The sequence below is a fragment of the Phaseolus vulgaris genome, chromosome 8 (assembly GCF_051622355.1).
Source record: "Phaseolus vulgaris cultivar YP4 chromosome 8, ASM5162235v1, whole genome shotgun sequence".
Lineage (NCBI taxonomy): Eukaryota > Viridiplantae > Streptophyta > Magnoliopsida > Fabales > Fabaceae > Phaseolus > Phaseolus vulgaris.
Window position 1 is genome coordinate 59,139,700 of NC_143505.1, and position 13,517 is coordinate 59,153,216.

The 13,517-nt window shown below is 34.8% G+C and overlaps 1 pseudogene; it reads right to left on the reverse strand.

Moving 5' to 3' along the window:
• Positions 1–1,710: 1,710 nt before the first annotated feature.
• LOC137825426 (uncharacterized) lies at positions 1,711–12,308 on the reverse strand (annotated as a pseudogene).
• Between the last annotated feature and the right edge of the window lie 1,209 nt (positions 12,309–13,517).

The window sequence follows — 13,517 nt, forward strand, 5'->3', positions numbered from 1 at the left end:
ACTTGTAACTGATTTATAATTTATAATCAGTTAACAATATTAGAAGTAATGAAGAGGTGACACAAGTCACTAAATCTAAATTTGTGTAAAAGGATCTAAAGCTTTTTTTTTTTCTTGATTTTATAAAGTTGACGTAAACTTAAAGTTTACCTTTTAAACGAGTGGGTGTTGTAGTCAAACTTCCTTCTATCTTTGCACTTGAGGACCAATCTTCATCTGGTTCGAGAAAATCTTTGCACGCCTTCGTTATCTTTGGAGAGGTGAAAATAGAAACTGTATACCTGATATTGCTCCCGGCCCGTAGGTCCTGCACAATGTTAGAATTCTAGCTCTTCCAGAGTGGTATCTCACTGATTTGACTCCAGAAGAAGGCCTTCTTTGCCTTCCACCTAAGCTGCATAGGAAAAGCCCAAAGTCAATCTCAGAAAACAGTGAAGCTTCATAGGCTCTTTCTGTCCAAGTACATGTAGTCCACATCTTCACAAACATGTTTATTTCACCGAACCTATCTCCGAGACAGTGTCCAGATGGCTATGCCTTTCATGCGGATCAGTATAAAATATCAAAATATGATATTTTTTTTAATCAGCAAATCAAGATATGATAATGTCGGTGGTATTCTAAAGGTGAAGCTGGTTGGTAACCTTCAAGAACTTAGTTTTATGATAGCTAATGCAACTTATGTAGGAAATGTAGAATAAAAGGAAAAAATATTGAAACTAAATTGCTCTTTCTTTTCATATTTTTATTTTACTTACTTTCTGCCGTATCTAGTATTTATAGATTAAAAAATAATTTCGACGATAATATAACAGTTATAAATATATATTCACACAGACGGTTAAGAATATTGGTTTAATATTTTTTTATTTAAGTGCTTAATGAGAAGTTATCCAAGTAAGACCTAAATGCTTTTATTTCTTCCTTTTTTATTTCAGGTTAAGGCATACTAATCTGGTGGAGTTTCTCTGGTTGTTCATAATGTATCGAGTCTTATTCATTTGAGTATGTAGTGAGATTTTTACTTTAGCCTTAAAGTGTTGCAAAGATTTACCAGATGAGAGGCCTAAAATGGCAGAAGTGGCTAAAGAGCTTGAATACATTTGTTCTATGTTACTTGAGCCAGATTCCAAGGGAGATGAATATGTTACAAGTGATTCTTCAAGTACAATATTTAGTTCACAACCTTTATTACTATAGAGACTCCTTTTATTTAAGGAGATGTATCAGGTAGTGACATTGTCAGTGGAAGTGTACCAACCATCAAGCCAAGATAGAAGTTGAAAAATTATAGCTTTCTTTAGAAAAAAATAATTGATTAGATATGAGGATGTTAATTAGTACCTTGTGAATTGATGAAACCAAATTTACTAATTTTCATTTATTCTTTTTGTGCTACTTGTATGATGAATTGACAGAGGATTGACTAGTTAGTTATAATTAATCAATTTTGTAACAACAAGATATATTTGTTTATGATGGTGCATTCCAGGTACTTTTGAAGTACCAATCAGGATTTCAAATTCTTCTTCCTTAGTTCTTACAGGGATTTGCTAACTAGCTCTGATGATATGAATTGATAAATATCTAAATATTTGGATAATCACTCTAAAAGATTAATTCAAAGAGAAAATAATCAAACACTTAAATATAGCACTGAGTGTTTCATATTACACAATACACGGCATAAGACTTAAACATCTCACAATATCACCAATTCCCATTCAAATTCCTGAATCCTAAAACAAGAAAATAAACAGTCACATTGATAATATTTAACAGAAAGAACTTACTTTCTGTTATTGATTATTTATGTACAAATTTCAATATTACCCCCACACCCCAACTCGTCACAACACTCTGCTTTCCTCCAGCAATTGTCTCCCTACAAAATAATTATATGGTATCAATGTTTTAATATTATGCTCCTTCTCCATAATGAGTGTCAGACTAGTGGGGCCAGTGAGTTAGCATTAGTCATTTAAAAAATGTTTTTATTTTATTTGAAGAACTTCAAAATATGCAGAGGAAAAAATACTGTCAATTATAATTTTTTTTATGTATTTGAACTAAAATTTAGAAAATCATGACTCATGAGTCATACAGGAAAAGAAAATATGAAAGTAAAAGAATGTCTTATATTAATTTCAAATATGATTAAACTTGCATATTTATACAACACATAAATAAGCAACACTACCTCTTTTTATTACTGAGTAAAAGAGGCCGAAATATATATTATCCACATGATGCTATTGCTAAAATAGCAAAAGAAAAAATAACGTTACCTGACCAATTTATTGCATCGGAGGGTGAAAACTTGAGGCATTGTTGCATTGACCATTGCACACTTTGTTTTTTAAATCAATACTTAACTCTGCATGCTTAATTGTAGCCTTCTATTTACATATCTGATAAAATAATATTTGACTTAACAACATCATAATCCAAAGACATTGTAATTGTGTCTAGAAAAAAGGAGAAGTGAATTTTACCTGGATGTAGATATAAACTTGGAGAATACTTAGGACATTCCTCTATGATATGTACAACGTCTTCTTTTAACTTAAATCCGTTGTGAATCTCTTGGAAGTTTGGCAAATTTTTGAGTGTTATATCTCTCAGTTTTTGTAGTAGTACTCGTTCCCCCTTTTTACCAGTCTCTTCTTCACCACCATCATCAGCTTCATGCTTAAAACCAAAAGCCTTGTGTAACTGAAAGCACTCTTCTATTGTCAAAGATTTCAGACTGGTAAAATGACTAGCCGATAGATTATAAAAAATGCATTTCAACTTATTGCACTTTTTAACCTTAATACTTGATAGTGTTGGAAAGCAGAGTTGTTGGGAAGAATATAGGGTTTGGAGTTGTTGTGCATCACCTAAATCAAATATTTGTTCCAATTCATCACAGTTATCTATAAGCAGTTCTTTTAACTTTGGTAAAATTTTGACAACGGAAGTAGAGAATATGGTTTTCAATTTTTGACATCCATCCACAGTAACATATTCAAGGTTTTGGAGGCTTAGAAAACCTGTGGGGCCCTTCCATATGAAATTGAGCTCAGGTAGGTTCCTCAAGGATAGATCATCCATGTTTAGAGGAAGCAGTTCTCCACTGCCCCTTTCTTCTCCCATTTGGATTTGGAAGAGACCTTTTACTCTAAGATGAGACAATTTAAGCTTTTGAAGTTGGAGTGGAAACAATAGAGAACCCAATTGGTTGAATGTGTTGGTAATCAACCATGCTATTTCATTCTCCTGTATATACAACATAATTCATTCTTAATATCTTACATTTTACAATTCATAAGTTATGCCTAATTCAAATCAAGAAACTTGTTTTTGAAAAAAATTATGAATAAAATTGCACATTTACTAAAATATGGGGAAAAGTTTTCTCTTAATTTTATTTAGCTAACTACGTTAATGACTTCATAAAATCATACGAAAGGATTGAATTTCTGCGGAATTAATTTTCTAGCAATGACTTTTTTATTACTCAATAAAGGGTAAACAATGTATTTTCAAATTCTGAATAAACAATCTAAATTCCTTCACCATTAAAAATAGCAAAAAACAGTTGTCTCTAAGTCAAAAGAAAAGAAAATAAGTATATTCTTTTATACATGTAATGAAAAGGAAATAAGTATATTCTTTTATACAAAGCATGGAATTTTGTACAGATTTAATTTATTATTTTTGCCTTATAAAGGACTAAGTGCGTATATTTCTATCATTAAATTATCAATCTAACGCAATTCAAATATCACACTATATAACGCACTTCAAAATCTTATATCTATCACTTGTCATTACAATATCGTTTTTAAAAAAAAATTTATTTACATGTATTGCATCTTTAAAAAGAATATACATTATTTTTCAATAAACTCTATGTGAGGAAGCAGACCTAAAATGTATTAAAAAAAAACTAGATCAAAACTCATTATATAAAAAGCCTATAAAAAAATTACAATACTAATCCCAAAAATAAACGATTATGAGTACGTCTGAATGCAATTCAACAAAATATATTTGATTAAATCAATAAATACTTGTTTATTAGACTAGATAAAAGATTATCCATTCCATAGAATTATGATTAATTTATAAATATATTTTTCTACTCAAACACAATAAGAATATAAACTGTAATCTTGATAGTTATCAGAATAAAAATAATGATAAAAAACTACTACGATATGATTGTTATTCTTAATGCATTTAAACAACATCACTTCACAAAGCATACTGATTCCTAAACATTTCTATGTTAATTCATATTGAAAATTCATTTATTAATGAAATAATAAATAATAACTATATTTCTATAAAAGCTCATGTGGAAGATACATGATTTTAAAATAATATATTACCTTTGAAGTTGTTTCTTGCAAGAGATTTGAAGCAGTCATTATGTTACATATGGAAGAGTCAAGCAATTTGGGACATTCATAGTACTCTATCCTTTTAAGATTGGGGAGTTGTTGACGATAATATTGAGGCCAAATGTCAATCACAATTGGTAAATATGACAAGCTTAGAGTATGCAAATTAGAAAAATTTATGAAATTAGTCGGATTACATTCCTTTTCACTGCCAAATACATACTTCAATTTCAAGCAAAATTGAATGTCCACACTTTCCAAACTGACTAGCCGTACGGCTAAATTCTCAGAGAATATGTACTCCAAATTGTTGCATTGAGTAATGCAAATAATCCTTAATTTTTGGAGCGTCAAATATGAAAGACTTGGGGTGCTTGAAAGAACATCATTTCCTTCTTCACCACTTCATCTATTATGTGCCTCATGGCGTTGCAGTTAATTATTGTTAGTTTCTCTAACAACACTAGAGATTGGAAATCGGATGGCACGAAGAGAGAAGTCAGCATAGGACAATCAGATATTAAAAGGACCTTCAGATTGCATAGCTTAGACTTCCTTGGAAAGGAGATGCTCTTCAAATTACTACAATCTTCTATCAAGAACTCTTCTAAATTTTCGAGGGAACATCGGGAAGAGGGATCACAAAACAGCTCTCCAAGGTTCCATAACCTTTCCAACCTTAAGTAAACAAGTTTAGGGAGCACAAATTCAAGTTGAAGAAAATCAATATTGTTGTTGATATTGTTAGTATCAATTAGGCATTCTATCTTTTCACACTATACGAGTTGTAGGACAATCAAGTGATTCATGTCTTGTGGATCCATGGATGGGATTTTATTTTTGAAATCTCCCCAAGGTGTTAGAAAAAGAATCTGTACGGTTCTGTACGGTTCTAATGCTATGGTTATATATATGTATCATTGCTATAGATGAAAGACAGATTGAATAAAACAGAAAATATTCTTTCATGGTATCAGCGCACAAAACTCTGATACCCGACAAACACAAAGCAAAGGCAACGATGCACAACCATGGCAGATGCACCAGAAAAGAATAATGCCAACAAAGCAGAGCACGAAGGAGGAGGTGCTAAGAAGACCTACTCGCCATATGATCTCAACGCGAGTGGCAATCCCGGAAACATAATCACGGAAGTCCAATTGCGCGGAGAAAATTACGACGAATGAGCAAGAGCAGTAAAGATCTCGCTTCGTGCCCGGAGAAAATGGGGCTTCATTGATGGAACACATATCCAACCAGAGGATGAGGCACCCGACCTTGAAGATTGGTGGACCGTGCAGTCCATGATTGTCTCTTGGATTCTAAACACCATTGAACCAAGCTTACGATCCACAGTAGCATATGCTGAGACCGCACATAACTTGTGGGAAGACATTAAAGAAAGATTCTCGGTCGTGAATGGACCTAGAATTCAACAACTAAGGTCGGACTTGTCAAGATGCAAGCAGGAGGGAATGGTGGTGGCAACTTACTTTGGAAAATTGAAGGTCCTTTGGGATGAGCTTGTTAACAGTGACAAAATTCCATCTTGTACGTGTGGTGGATGCAAGTGTGGGATTGGTGCTCAGTTGGAAAAACGAAGGGAGGAGGAGAAGGTTCATCAACTCCTTATGGGGTTGGATGACACAAGCTACGGGACAGTAAGATCAAACATTCTGGCCTCAGACCCATTGCCGTCTCTGAACCGCGTATATGCTATGTTGGTACAAGAAGAAAGAGTGAGAATGATGGCCAAATCAACGGAAGAAAGGGGGTTGGTCGTGGGTCTCGCGATGCAGGCCAACTATAAAGAAAAAGGGCGTGGAGATATGGTAGAAAAATTAATGACGTGCAGTCATTGCGGTAAAAATGGTCACAACATGAAGGGATGCTTCCAATTGATCGGATATCCCGAATGGTGGGGTGACAGACCAAAAAGTGAAGGCAAATGGAACGGCAGGGGACGCCAAGGGATGCGAAACAAAGGTAACCCGACACGTGCAAATGTGGCACACGCTAGTGGAAGCAACAGTCAAGCCAACAATGACGACAAGAAACTTGAGATGGCAGGTCTGACCAATGAACAATGGAAGGTACTGGTTGATATGATCAGCAAACAAAAATCAAATGAATCAGAGAAAATGACTGGTAAGAGCATTTGGGATTTGTGGATTATTGACAGTGGGGCATCAAACCATATGACCGGGTCACTGGAAAATTTGAGTGAAAAGGAAACTATACAAGGGTGCCCCGTAGGGTTACCCGATGGTGAACGTGTTCTAGCTTGCGAACAGGGAACAGTGACTCTTGAAGAAGGACTGGAATTGAAAAATGTCCTTTATGTTCCCAAATTAAAATGCAATTTACTTTCAGTACCTCAATTGACGGATGAAGAAAATTGTGTTGCAACATTCACTGATAAATTGTGTATTATACAGGACCGCACTTCGAGGACGCTGATTGGAGCAGGTGAACGGAAAGATGGGCTTTATTGGTATCGTGGGGTACGGAAGACTCAAGCATGTCATGTCAAGATGGAAAATCAACTAGCACTTTGGCACCAAAGATTAGGACATCCGTCATTTAAGATTGTGCAAATGCTTCCTGATATAAGTGGGAAATGTACTCGTGATGAGTTGAATAAAGTTTGTGAAGTTTGTGAAAAATCGAAACAAACGAGAGATAAGTTTTTCTTAAGTGCGCATCAAGCTTTGAATATTTTTGATTTAATTCATTGTGACTTATGGGGTCCTTATAAAACTCCTTCATCCTGTGGTGCTTCATATTTTTTGACAATTGTGGATGATTGTTCACGGACAGTTTGGATCTATTTGTTAAAAGAAAAAACAGAGGTATCAGTGACTTTGAAAATTTTTTTCACACTCGTTGAGAGGCAATACAACAAATGTGTTAAAATGGCTCGCTCTGACAATGGAACCGAATTCATGTGTCTAAAACAATATTTCATTCAACAAGGTATCCTTCACCAAACTTCCTGTGTCGGGACCCCGCAACAAAATGGACGCGTCGAACGCAAGCATCGGCATATTCTGAATGTTGCTCGGTCATTACGGTTTCAAGGCAATCTTCCCATTAAATTTTGGGGGGAATGCGTTTTGACTGCAGGCTACTTAATCAATCTCACACCATCCTCCATTCTAAAAGGAAAAACCCCTTATGAAGTGATCCATGGATGTGTACCCAGTTACGCGCACTTACGAGTATTTGGTTCATTATGTTATGCTCATAATCAAAATAGACAGCGGGATAAATTTGATAGTCGTAGCCGAAAATGTGTGTTAGTCGGGTATCCATATGGCCAAAAAGGATGGAAATTATTTGATTTGGAAACAGAAACTTTCTTTGTCTCTCGTGATGTACATTTTTTCGAAAATAAATTTCCATATTTTGAAGCCAAAAAGATGGACACTGCACCACCATTGCAAAACCCAATTATTGCCAACTCTTTAGAAACTGGAACGGACCCACATTTTCTTCATGAAATTGCCTCCTCAAACCTAGATGAATGCATCGTCAACCAACCTATTGCATCTCCCATCCCAGCCAAGGAGGATGCTACCCTCACAGATGACTTTGACTACACTATCAATGACTCCGATCCATGTATAGAAGCCTCGACGCTACCCGCGGATCCACCGCCGCGTCCGACGGAGACGGCGCCGTCGGTTTCTTCACCACCGCTGACGGTCGCGGTTCCCCTTGGGCGAGGGCATCGCGCGAAGCTGCCTTCCGTACGGTTACGCGATTTTGTCGCAGCCACCACGATACCGTCAAGGCCCTCTGTTCCGTCACCTCCTTCAACAGAATCCTCAGGTGTTTCGTATCCTATACATGATTTTGTGAATTGTGATTCCTTTTCTAAACATCATCAAAGTTTTCTTACCTCTTTACACACCGAGCAGGAACCCCTGTTCTTTTCTCAAGCGGTCCGAGAACCCCGGTGGCGTGATGCTATGGCACAGGAGATTCATGCTCTCGAACTCAATGACACCTGGAAACTCACCGCTCTCCCTCCTGGAAAGAAGGCACTTGGGTGTAAATGGATCTACAAAATCAAATACAACTCGGATGGAACAATTGAAAGATTCAAGGCTCGATTGGTAATTCTTGGCAATCATCAAGTGGAGGGTTTGGATTACAACGAGACGTTTTCTCCTGTCGTAAAGACGGTAACCATTCGCACAACTCTAGCAGTAGCAGCCGCAAAAGATTGGGAGCTTCATCAGATGGACGTTCACAATGCGTTTCTCCATGGTGATCTTGATGATGAGGTTTATATGAAACTCCCTCCTGGCTTCCAAGAATCTCAACCAGGGACAGTGTGCAAGCTTCAAAAGTCTCTATATGGCCTCCGACAGGCCCCCAGGTGTTGGTTTGCTAAACTATCTTCTTCTCTCACTCGTTACGGCTTCCAACAATCCCCGAAGGATCATTCCCTGTTTACTCTCAATAATAATGACATACAGTTGGTTGTGCTAGTCTACGTTGATGATCTTGTGATTGCAGGGAATAATGGTACTGCCATCCAATGTTTTAAAGGCTACTTAAATCAATGCTTTCATATGAAAGATTTAGGCCGCCTCAAGTACTTCCTCGGGGTTGAAGTTGCTCGCTCCCCCAACAAAATCTTCCTTTGTCAGAGGAAATATGCCTTAGATATCATTACTGAAGTCGGATTGTTGGGTGCGAAGCCCGCCACTACACCATGTGAAGAAAATCACAAATTGAGCTCCGCTACTGGTTCTTTTCTTTCTGACCCGGCTACTTATCGTAGACTTGTTGGGAGGTTAATTTATCTGTGTTTCACTCGACCTGACCTTGCCTACGGTGTCCAAGCTTTATCTCAATTTATGCAAAATCCACGCTCCGAGCATTGGCAAGCTGCTCTTCGTGTTGTTCGATATTTAAAGGGGCATCCTGGACAAGGAATACTCCTACCTCGAGAGAACAACTTACAACTCTTTGGGTGGTGTGATTCTGATTGGGCAAGTTGTCCACTGACACGGAAATCTCTCACCGGATGTTTATTCAACTCGGCACTTCCCCAATCTTTTGGAAAACCCAGAAACAACAAACGGTTTCTGCCTCCTCTGCTGAGGCTGAATATCGATCAATGGCTAAGACCACCCGAGAATTAAAGTGAATTAAAGACATTCTCGCTTCTCTACATGTTCCTCATCCTGACCCAATTCGTCTTTATTGTGATAGTCAAGCAGCACTTCACATTGCTAAAAACCCGGTCTTCCACGAACGCACCAAACACATTGAAGTTGACTGCCACCTTGTTCGAGATGAAATCATTCACAAGCGCCTTCTTCCATCCTATGTGCCCACACATACACAACTAGCTGACCTTTTCACCAAAGCTCTCGGTGCTAAAAAGTTTGGAGCCATCTTGGTCAAGTTGGGCATTCAAGACTTACATGCTCCAACTTGAGGGGATATTACCGGACAAAATCATTATTAGACTTAATTAGACTTAATTACAGGAATATAATCACTATTAATGAGTCTATAATTAGACTTAATTATAAGAATATAATCACTATTAATGGGTCTATAATTAGTCTTAATTACAGATGTTATGTTAGAAAAAGAATCTGTACGGTTCTAATGCTATGGTTATATATATGTATCATTGCTATAGATGAAAGACAGATTGAATAAAACAGAAAATATTCTTTCACAAGGTTCGTCAAATGAAGGAACTCCGCTCTTATAAAGGGATCCTTGATTGATGATGATATAAAATTTTCAACAGTAACATAACTTCTAGACAGTGCGTATTTTTTCATAGCTCTGGTACGCCTAAGGTCAAAAGAATTGGTGTTTACTATATCATACCTCTGTAATTTGGAGAAAGAGACATCATATGGAAAGTCCACTTCGTAATTGACAAAGTACAAATACAATTCCTCTAGCTGCAAACATTTTCCTACAACTTCGTAAACTTTATAACCTAGTATACTTTTCTCAAGCTCACATTGGAACAAATCTAGAAGCTTCAAATTCTTTAATTCTACAATTTCAACAGGAAAATATTCCAAAGAAGAGTCATGCAAGTCAAGAATCTCAAGTGCTTGTAGTCTTTCCACAAAAGATATGTCACCTAAATTTTGATTTCTCAAGCAAAGTGTTCGAAGATTTTTTAACGACTTCATCGACTCTGGCAAAAAAAGCCTATCTCTTTTCAGCATTGGATTTATGATTAAGGTTTTAAGTTTTTCCAAGCTTTGAGAACACGCATCTAGTACTTTTAGGCCACCTTCAGAAGAAAAAAGCAAGAGAATTTCAAGTTTTGGACAATTTATTTTATAATTAAGAAAATCATATCCTTTTTTATCCCATAAGGCTAATGCTTTCGTATCTTTCATGATTTCATCATTTTTCAACACTCCCTGATCCACTTCGGTACGTGTGAAAATTGTATGACCACTTTTAGACGCAATCCACAAGGCTACATCACGAACCAAATCATGCATTTTTACCTTCTTCTTTTTTCCTGCTTCCATTAGCAAAAAACAACTCTTCAGAATGTCAATGGCTTCATGCATCTCTCTCCTTGCATTCTCCATTGTTCCAAACATCCCAAATATGCAAAATCCTCTTCCAAATCGAAATAAATCTTCCAAATCTATTTCATAGTCCTCTGGAAACATAGAACACAACAATAAAAAGGATTGAGCCAATTGGTTAGTCAAATTAGTGTAACTTAATTCAAGACAAACATAAGGACTTATCAAGCCTTTTGGAATATTTAGTGGCTTAGGATTTTCTAGCCTTGACAATGCTAACTCAAAATCTTCAATAGTTTTCCCCTTTAGCGTGCTTGCGACCGTCACAATTGCAATGGGCAATCCCTTACATTCATTAATAATTTTTCTTGCCACACCTTTCAAAGCTTCTGAGGAGACATCAGTTATGATTGCATAATGTGTGAACAAAGTCCATGCTTCTTTGTCACTCAAGAGATTAAGTTCAATTATACTTTGACATGGCATAGAAGTGAATACTTCTTTACTGCGAGTTGTTATGAGTATACAACAAGCCTTGTAGCTTTCATCAAATGGAATTTCATCAAATGGAATACCTAAATCTTCAAAGTTTAGTTTTTCCCATACATCATCCAAGATTAGAAGAGTTGTATTTTCTCTTAATCTCTGTGATAGTCTATGTGCTCTACCTATATCTGATTCTTCCTTTAACTCCAAGCTCAATTGATCAATAATATCATCTCGAATCCTTTTGATATTTAGAGGTTGAGACACTGTTGTTATGACAACCTTATGAAACAATTTCATCTCTTCAGCCTTTTTACCCACTTCTTTTGCCAAAGTAGTTTTCCCTGATCCTCCTAATCCGACTAACCCAATCATAGAAACACTTTTATTCTTTAATATTTCTAGAAGCTTGTTGTACGATGCTTCTGTAGATTTGAACATAAAGAAATTATTGGAAGAATAATACTTCATGCCTGGAGGTTCAATAATTGTAGAAAACGGTTCAAACTTGCTATCACGATTAAGCTGAATCATTTTAGTTGTTTTTCTTGCTATTTCTTTTGCAAGAGAATATTGACATTTCCTTCTCAAATAGTTATTGTTTACATTCGATATTCTTTCTTCTAGCATTCGCACTTCATCCAAGACTTTTTCAACATCTTTCAACCACTTCTCAACAGGTGGCTCAACTTTTTCAATCCTATTGGTGGCCTCTCTAATTTTCTTCTCCACACTGTCTCGTGTCAATTCTAGTTGTTCTTTGTCATTTGAAAGATTCAAAGCAAAGTCGTGGAAACAACACAAGTACCAAGCATGATCTAAAATTGGAGATACGACATATTCTACAATCTTTGTCGCAATGGAAAGAAAAAAGTCCTCCATTTGAATTGATACAGTTTCCTAAACATGAATGAGTTTATCATTCTTTAATTAGTTATAAAATATTATTATGTCATGTATTCTAGAAAGAATGATGTAATTAAAAAAACAATAAATAAAAATTATGTCATACTTATTATATTACATAGAGATAAAAGCAATTATTATTACAAGTTACCTTATTTTTATATATAAGAAAAAACTAAAATTAATATTGTGCGTTTGCTTTATATATATATATATATATATATATATATATATATATATATATATAAAAGGAAAATAAATCATCAGTTTAGTTTTAAAGTGTTATTTTTTTCTCGTAATTAGTTTCATTTTAAGTATCAAGTGAAACTAGACTTTATAACATAACTTCATAAGATTGACATGAATGTAAAATAGGAGTAATATAAGAGTAAGAAAATCTAACTAAATTGATGATTTGAATTGATAAATGTACCTAAAGATTTCTGCAGAGATACAATGTGAAGAAGAAGAATTTAGGACCAACCTGGCGGCTGCGAAACTTTTCATCTATTAATCCACTATTCAGAGAAATATTAAGTTTTTTTTTAAGTGAATTCCCTTCATATATATATATATATAAATAAATAAATAAAGAAGAAGAAATGCTGACATTGTATGCTACATGTATATATGTGCATTACTATTAAAGTTACACATTTCGATAATATTTACTTAATATATTTTACTTAAAAGTAAATTTTAGGAAATATTTCAATTTTTTTAAAATATATTACATAAAGATGAAAGTATTTATTTATTATTTAGATTTAGGAAGTTAAGATTAATATATTGTTAATATTTTGTTTTATATATGTAAAGTACATTAATAAAATAAATCAGAAAGTCCTTCATACTTCCGAAAAATCACACCATGCACTAAAAAAAAAAATATGAAATAGAAATAAATTTTTAGATACTAAAATAATTAGTTGCAATAGTAATTAAAGTAGAAATCATTCTAGAAACTAAAAAAAAAAATTGATTTCTAAATTAATTTCTATTATTGTTAAATAGTTTCTAAATTGTTATCTAATTAGCAACAAATCTTTTAAATACCAATTATTTAGTTTCTAAATTTGGTCTTTAAAACTTTGGTTGTTAATTAGATACCAATTTAGAAACTATTTAACAATAAATAGAAACTAATATAGAAACCAATTTTTTTTTTAGTTTCTAAAATAGTCTCTAATTTAGTTAC